Consider the following 8189-nt stretch of genomic DNA (forward strand, 5'->3'; position numbering starts at 1 on the left):
CGGGTTCGTGGGGGGACAGCAGCAGTGGTATCAGGGCGTTGGAGGTGACAACACAGGCGTGGTAGGCGGCATCAAGTGTTGTGAAGGTGAGGAATGTTGCACTGGAATGGTGAAGGGGAAAGTGCTTATGGCCCTGTAAACCTTAGGTCTACCAGCCCGCGGTGTAGGAAGAGTCAACTGTGTGGTAGAGCGGAGGAGGGAGGTTTAGCATTAGGAGCACTGTTAAGCTTAGCGCTGCCAAACTAGGCATGGTATACACACATACATCGTCAAATCTACTTAATGCTGCCAACTACATGCTTTGCATGAGAACATAGCATACACACATGTAATAGCATAATAGGATAACAAATAAATGGTATATGGACATCTACAAGACCACCATCAACATGTTGTCACCTCATTGTTGCCCAGGCCACTAAAGGCGCGACCATGGACCATAGGTTGTGTCGTCGCCTCTTTGCCAACCAGGCAACAAAAGACGTGCATGTGAAGCATCGAGCACGCCTGTCCTATATAGGGCGACCATCAATGTATGAGCCCCTTAATACCTCAAAACAAATAGTGTCTTCACTATAGGCACGCTTAGGCCATCCCCAATGCGCCATGGTTAGTAATCTCATCGATGGTATCATTTAGTGTTCCGGGCGACAATGACGGGACTGCACAACAATGGTGGTTCCTCATAAGAGGGACCTACAACAGCTAGCCTTACCTCCCATGCATGGAAATAAGGGAACAAATTGCCCCTTAAATGCCCATCCAAAGGCCCGCGCATGCCCGTGACTAATGGAGTGTGCCCCTTAGGTGCGCAACAACCGCTGCCACAAATGTCACCTCACCACCGCCCATCCCACTTCACGACGCCACCCACATCAATGCAATATCCCCCCACATTAAATAAGGTCCTTGAGTTACAAGACAGAGTGGCATTTAGGCAGCTATAAAATGCAGTAGCGAGAGATGGATTTCTCAAGCTCCGAAGCGTGACCTAACTGAACTGCCTTTCCATCGAGCCTCATTGTTCTTCCCCCCTTTGCCTGCTCCCATAGAGGAATCCACCCGCTACAACGCCCTTCCTCTTCATCATTGGCCTTATCAAGGTGACCAAGGTATAAACATCTTTACATAAATCTTACCCTCTCCTATATGTTCTAGACATGACGTCCCTTTCTTTTCCTCGTAGATGGCGGACGAAGGCTGGACCACTAGCTACTACTTGAGCACACCTGGTTTCCCGAAGCTTCTATATGCAACCATGACCAGCTAGGTATTTTGGACCACCCAGAATATGTTGGCAGGGAATATGAGAAGTATGGCACAAAGCGGTGTGAGGTGATCATCTATGTCGGAGCAAGTAAGGATTTTCCTGACACAATACCATGGGTGGTGTCTACCACAGGGTTTCATTTTGAGGACACTTACCAAGTTGCCGCTCGCAAGGCTTTGAGGTACCTATGCTAGATTTATGAGAGGCAGATATGTCATACACCCGTGAGATTCTCCCCCCCCCTTTTGTAAGGAGCAGCCCTGTATGGGTTGCTCGGATGAGGACCCTTGAAGGGGCCGAATTACTAGAATATGACCCAACTACGGTGTTCATGACTGACTACTTACTTTCCCTAGATGAGTAGTATGACAGGCAGGCCACCGATTTGAGGAAGTGCATCCGTAGAGCAGAGGATGCCGAGAAGCAAATCAGAAGCCTCGAAGTGCAGCTTGCCGAGGCTAAGGCACAAGCAACTAGAGCGGAGAGCCATGAGGCTGCAACAATTGAAGCCTCCAAGCAAGCCAAAGATCGGCACACTCAGCAGCTGAAGGATTTCTACCTTGCACTAGGGCCAAGAGATGGACCCTCACTTTGGAAGAGAGGGACTGCCCCATACTAGATGGAATCCCAATTGCATCCATGGAAAAAATCCAAGAGGCCATAGTGGGCGTGCCCCCCGCGCCTCCCCCAACAGACGTCTCACTGGTATTTTCTGAGATAGGGTTAGTTGATGGAGAAGAAATCCTCCCACTCACTCAGCCACCGCCAGGGGATGGTGCCTGCTCTCATGCCATCCTCCTGAAGGATTCCTCAAGCTCCGAAGCATGATCTTAGTGGACACATCGCCCCCTCATGGAATGAAGCTAATACGGTCTGAAGCTATACCCTTAAAAGTTGTTTTGCGCATGAGGATATGTACCCGTATTATAGTGCTTGCATTTCCCGCCTATTATGTAATCCCAAATAACGTAATGCTTTGGCTCTAGTGGAGTTAGCTGCTTGAGCCGCCCACTTCAATAGTTTTATGTAGACGTCCTTTCGCCTAAGGGGAGTGGATCCTAATTCACTATTTTATAAACCCTCACGCCAGGAGATGTACTTGTGTTGTGGTTTGTGCTCTTTCCATCTATAATGTAATCCTAGTCAATGTTGTGCTTTGAATCTAAGTGTGTTAGTTGCTTGAGCCTAACTCCATCCAATACTTTTTTACACTAACTTATCATTGATTTACTGGCCTAGAATACGCACCATGTAATGACAACCAACCTCTATGTTCATTTACAACATTGTAATAAAAAAAGTCATGTTACCTTTCCTTCCTATATTTTTCCAACATTTAATGTACCAAATAGACAAACATTTCGTAGCAACGCGGTGAGAAAACATATTAGACATATGTGTCATATTTTCCAAGATTTCTTATACCAAGCACATCACCCTCAGCGAAGCGCGGGCAGCAGTGGCTAGTTAATATAATGTCGGGTAACCGGATCTTTCAAAAAAAAAAAACTGAATGCCCATTGCCATGAATGAAGCAGGGTCTGCGCCTAGATAATGCTTGTTGGTGTAAGCCCATAAATATAGTAGCTAGTTTCTGCATATATAATTGGTGAGAAAGGGTATGTAGATCGAAGCGCTTGCTGACTGCATTCAGAGATGCTTTGGAGTGCCTATTGTGATCAGATTGAAATTGCAAACCCTGTTTCCTAGGAGTGAGATGCACGGGGAATAAGAGCAGGATTGCCAGATTAGAGCTGCCGAGCTGAAGTTGGCTATAACGGCTGGGACACCAAAGCATGTCGCCAGTCACAGCAGGAGCGTGTTCACAGGCACTGTGTGCGGCAGAGCTTCAAAAGAGGCTTGCATGGAGACCCAATTCCTCCCTTCACTTGCTGATATACCTCACCCAGCGCCAGAAGTAGTTGGTGCATAGACATACGCATACGCCCGCTCAGCTACTCAGAGAGGTAGTAATAGAAATAGGACTGGCGGGTGGCCGCAAAACTAGCCCGGGTACTGGTTTGGGCTCAAGTGGTTTTAATAGTTTGCCCTTTATTTTGGGCAACCAACTGGTTGGTTTCTAATGTGATGGTGGCTGGTCCGATACTCCGATCTAGTAATTGGTTTGGTTTGGATCATAGGTGGAAGCAGGTTAGCCTAGTTTGGAGTGAGTTGTGGTGGTCAGCTTCCTAGTGGTTTGAGCCCTATGGGTTCCAGACCATTCCAAGTGGATTGTTCGCAGGTACTCAGCACCACCAGACTAGATCTGTCAATGGGTTGGATTGAATAATTTTAATGGGTTAGGTTCTCAAGCTTGGTTATATTTTGCTCTAACTCATACGGATATGATAGTGTGACGGAGCATGGAAATTGACGTTCCATGTTTCAATATGTTGGAATTGGGTTCCGCGCTGTGATTAGATACGTTACTCTAATTCGTATGAACACGGGAGAGATTGGGTCCGTCGGATCCCATCAGAGAGTTGTGAGCTATGTCGTACAAGAAACCTTCTGTCTTTAATATTAGATAGAGAATAGAGATAAAGATGTACGTAATTAAATCGAATTTTATGATGTTTAAATTTAGTAGAGCAGGAAGATTGTAATATTCCCCATTTGATTTAAACAATTTTGGTTTGTACAAACTATGATCCAAACCAAACCAATTACTAGATCGATAGACATTGGCTTAGCGAACGCTAAGAGCCAACCGCGCGCTCGTTTGGCTGGTCTGGACAAAAGAACTGGTCAGCGACGGTGGCCACTTGCGTGCACCGATTCTCACCGGAAATGTGAATGCGACGGGCGCATAACACACTAATGAGTGATGACTGATGAGGCGCCATGTGCATTGCTCACTGATGAGCGAGGCTCTGTATATCCTAATCCTATATATAGTATAAGGGAACCGTTGAACCCAAGGCCAAACGCGAAGCCACACCGCCATGGCAGCTCCGCTGAGAGGCAAGAACACGGCAAGGAGGACAGCATGGCGGCTAACCGCCATCTCCTGCCTCCTGCTCGTTTTCGTTGCCGTGCTGTTGATCACGACGACGACCACGACGGTTCAGTCGCGGCAGGGGCTCACCTCCAGCCAAAGAGGTATCAGCTAGCTTTTCTAATTGATGTCTCCCTCCATGTCTATCGATTCGTTTTCCTTGCTGTCTCGATCTGGTTCTTCACACAGGAATTTTGATTTCCGACGCTTCTGAATTGAAATTGAATTGAGCCGTGAATTAACCGAGGTGCATGCAGGCTCTGAATTTCGGGCGTGGCGGAAGGATGTACTGAGGCCGGACAGGACGACCGATATGACGCCGCCGCCGGCGCCCAAGGCCAACAGCAACGTCCCTGGAGGGCCCTTCGGTCGTTGACTGATTCAGATCGAGTCGCCTCGCCCAATCGCCATCTTTTCAGGACATATCGAGATACGAGGATAGCAATTCCCATTTCGGATTGGTACTCCTTGTTTCCTAGGTCCATGCTGTGTGTTATTTTTCTTCTTCATTCATTTTTCTGCTTCTTTTAACGATGAAGAACTACTGGTGATTGAAATACAAAATTAAGAACAATGCATTATGGATTCTGTTCAATAGCATTTCACATATTGGTATTTATTCCTTGTTTCATAGCTACAAGGATTTATGTTGCTGCAAAGTACAGCTTGCGTGCAAAAGAACAATGCATTATATATGTTTTTTTTTCGCATAATATATGGATTTTTGTATTCGTGTGGATACAAATGCTGTTCGCTGGTCAATTTCTTTTCGGCTCATAAATTAATTGATGGTCCGGTAATTATTTTCCTTCATCTCGTTATAAATGCACTCATCCATGGGTTCTATACACGGTTTCCAAAATGCACCACGAATATTTTATCTCCAAGTCTATCTGCCCCATGACCTTTGAGACGAGATTCCGATCTAGGCGGTGTTTCCAAGCCAAGACCTTTTCCACAACACTTGACCCAACAAACACGTAGCCACCATGATTTATCTATTTAATTTTAATATACATGTGGAATCTGCCGTTAATCAACGATCACGTATGGACCAGTCTGGATCAATCACACAAATAAACCTCTATCCCTACTAGTACTATCTATATATGTCCTAATATTAAAAGGAGATAATTTCTTTCTCTAATTTTTGGTCTGCCGCTCCCTCATTCGGTCTGTATGCCCCTCCACTCTCCCGAGTATAAAGGTCATGTGTATTTTTCATGATCGGAACTCAAGACCTGTACTTATACGAGTTAGACTAGCCCGCGTCCATCCACGATACAAAGCTTGATTTTAAAAACATATCATAACAGATTACATAAGTTCTATGTTCTATTACAACGTGTGGGTATATTTGCTATTTCTGAAAAAACTAAGTGGCTTGGCTTTCATCCGTTGTACACATTTTGTGAAGCCGGAAGGAAACGCTGCTCCAAACTTTCTCAATTTTTTACCACGGCCTCCATATGCGATAACAAGACACCTCGACAAGTTTCGTGATTTTCGAACTTTGTTTGGATTTTATATAATTTAAATACACTTTTCCCGCAAGTACATTGTCATGTTACGACAACAAGATGCTCGTAATTTCATGTGAGTTCCAGGATACGGCCTTAACATACGCCAAACATCATGAATACCATTTTTTGAATGACCAAATTCCATTATTTCATGTACATGCAGTTCAAATTTGAAATAGTCGAAAAAATTCAACGAAACAAAAATAATTAAGAAAATATAGTAAAAAAACTCAAAATTATCCCAAATTTTGAAATGGAGTTTTAATTACTGTAGCAAGACCACAGAAAAAAAATGGGGCGAAAAAAATAAAAAAAAACAATTTACCGAGAGCCTACCTTGGCACTCGGCAAAGAAGCATTTGCCGAGTGCTAGGTCACAGGGCACTCGGCAAAGAATTTTAAAAAATAAAAAATAAAAAACCCTTTGCCGAGTGCCTAACGGCGGGGCACTCGGCAAAGGCTGACGGCAGGTGGCCGCCGTCACGCCGGCCACCTTTGCCGACGGCCAAATTTTGCCGAGTGCCCGGCACTCGACAAAGATTTTTTTGCCGACGGCCAATCTTTGCCGAGCGCCCGGCACTCGGCAAAGGAAAATTTTTGCTGACGGCTAAAGTTTGCCGAGTGTCCGGCTCTCGGCAAATGCAGATTTGCCGACGGCCTATCTTTGCAGAGTGCCGCTGGGTCCGGCTCTCGGCAAATATTTCCTTTGCCGAGTGTCCGACAGAAAGCACTCGGTAAAGCTTTTTGCACTCGACAAATCAGCCGTGTCCGGCAGTGTGACCGGCCCCACACATAGTTACTCCATTGTACTCCACACAACCACTACTGTTAATTTTTTTTAAAAAAACGCTGCTTGCGCAAGCGAGCTCGCCCAAACAACCATGAACTTGAGGGCTCGAATGGCACCACTCTTTGAGTCGACCTCACCATGCTCTTGCCTTGCTACACCGTAATGGAACTCACCACCAACCAAAATGAGCTCCTCCACGTGTGATCCACTCTCGTGCGGCCATGCTAGATGGCTGGGCTAGAAATGGCCTGGCTCTGGAGGTTGTCTCCCAGCCAACTAGAAGAAATTAATGTCTTCCTCTTATTTGGTTGCATGGTAAAAGGCTTTGGGCCAACTTAAGTCACGGTTTTTGCCTTTTCCTTATTTATTCAATGTGTTCCTCACTATTTTATAGATTCATTGCATTGTTTATAATGATAGTAAGTACAAAATTTATGAGTTTGCTAGCTAGCATATATGTAGAAATTTATTGAGTGCAATGAAAAAAAGAAGTAACAAAAAAAACTATGTAAGTTTCAAAAGAAAATAAGACAATTAGTATTTTACCATAGCAACACATGGACATTATACTAGTCATGCTAGTGTATGCATGGTTGATCATGTTAAAAATTGTGAGTACCTACCTTTCATGTCAGAGCCCTAATTATAACTAGCATGTTCATTATCTTCTCATGGGAACCACCACCACAATTGTATTACAAGGTGAAGGTCAACAGTAAATCAGTAATATATGCAACTGGACTCCTATGTATCTACCTAGCTAGAGATGTCAGATTGCACCTCACCTAGTTAGACTGTTCAGCACACTACAAGAGATTCAATCGTCTATGATGATAAGTAATCATCATAAAAAACACATTATTTCATCATAAAAAAAGTATTGATGACATAATTCACGTGTCACAACAATTGTTTTGGAATTGTCGTCATAGAATGCTCTTAGTGACGTTATTTAGAAAATCATCACAAAGTAGAACTCATTTGTGAAAATTTGTTTATCATCGTAGAATTGATTTTTATGGTGATTTATTTCATCATAGAATGTATTTTATGACGATATTTTTTTATCATGCAATGTAGGCCAAAATGTCACAAAGAGTCTACATGCATAGCTAATATATGACAAAAATGTCTCAAAAACTTTTACCCAAATTATGTATTTCAGAGTAGCTTAGGTGTAATGATACATTTTACCAAAGGTGACAAATAAAATAGTCGCAAACAATACGAACATGTGTTAGATAATCATCATAAAGTGCTCCATCAAAGCATGGAAAAGTAAATGGTATTTAGTTGTACAACACATTCCATTAACAACTATTGACTATCCAACTACGTTGGGCGTAGGGTTAATACTAAGATGGGCTCAAAGTAGGCACCACAAACCTCAATTGTGTTGGTGTCGGTGTTGGTGTGTGTGTGGGGAGGGGAAGTTGAGCTCCCATGGCGAGATAAGGGGCTTTAATTTCTTGGGGCCTACAGCCACGCCGGGATGAGAGGCAAGTGGCATCAAGTTAAGACATCGACAAAGGACAATCATGTGAGCGAGCATATGGAAAAAAAGATCAAGCTTCATATAGTGCATCTGGGTTGTAACCTATTCTCCAC

At 44.0% G+C, this 8189-nt stretch overlaps 1 long non-coding RNA gene across 1 annotated transcript; it reads left to right on the forward strand.

The window, feature by feature from the left end:
- The first annotated feature begins 4234 nt into the window (after nucleotides 1–4234).
- On the forward strand, nucleotides 4235–4863 carry LOC136514833 (uncharacterized). The gene is made up of 2 exons (XR_010773864.1): nucleotides 4235–4372; nucleotides 4526–4863. It is a non-coding gene; the product is annotated as an uncharacterized lncRNA (long non-coding RNA).
- The last annotated feature ends 3326 nt before the right edge of the window (nucleotides 4864–8189 follow it).

This window comes from Miscanthus floridulus, chromosome 17 (genome assembly GCF_019320115.1).
Source record: "Miscanthus floridulus cultivar M001 chromosome 17, ASM1932011v1, whole genome shotgun sequence".
Lineage (NCBI taxonomy): Eukaryota > Viridiplantae > Streptophyta > Magnoliopsida > Poales > Poaceae > Miscanthus > Miscanthus floridulus.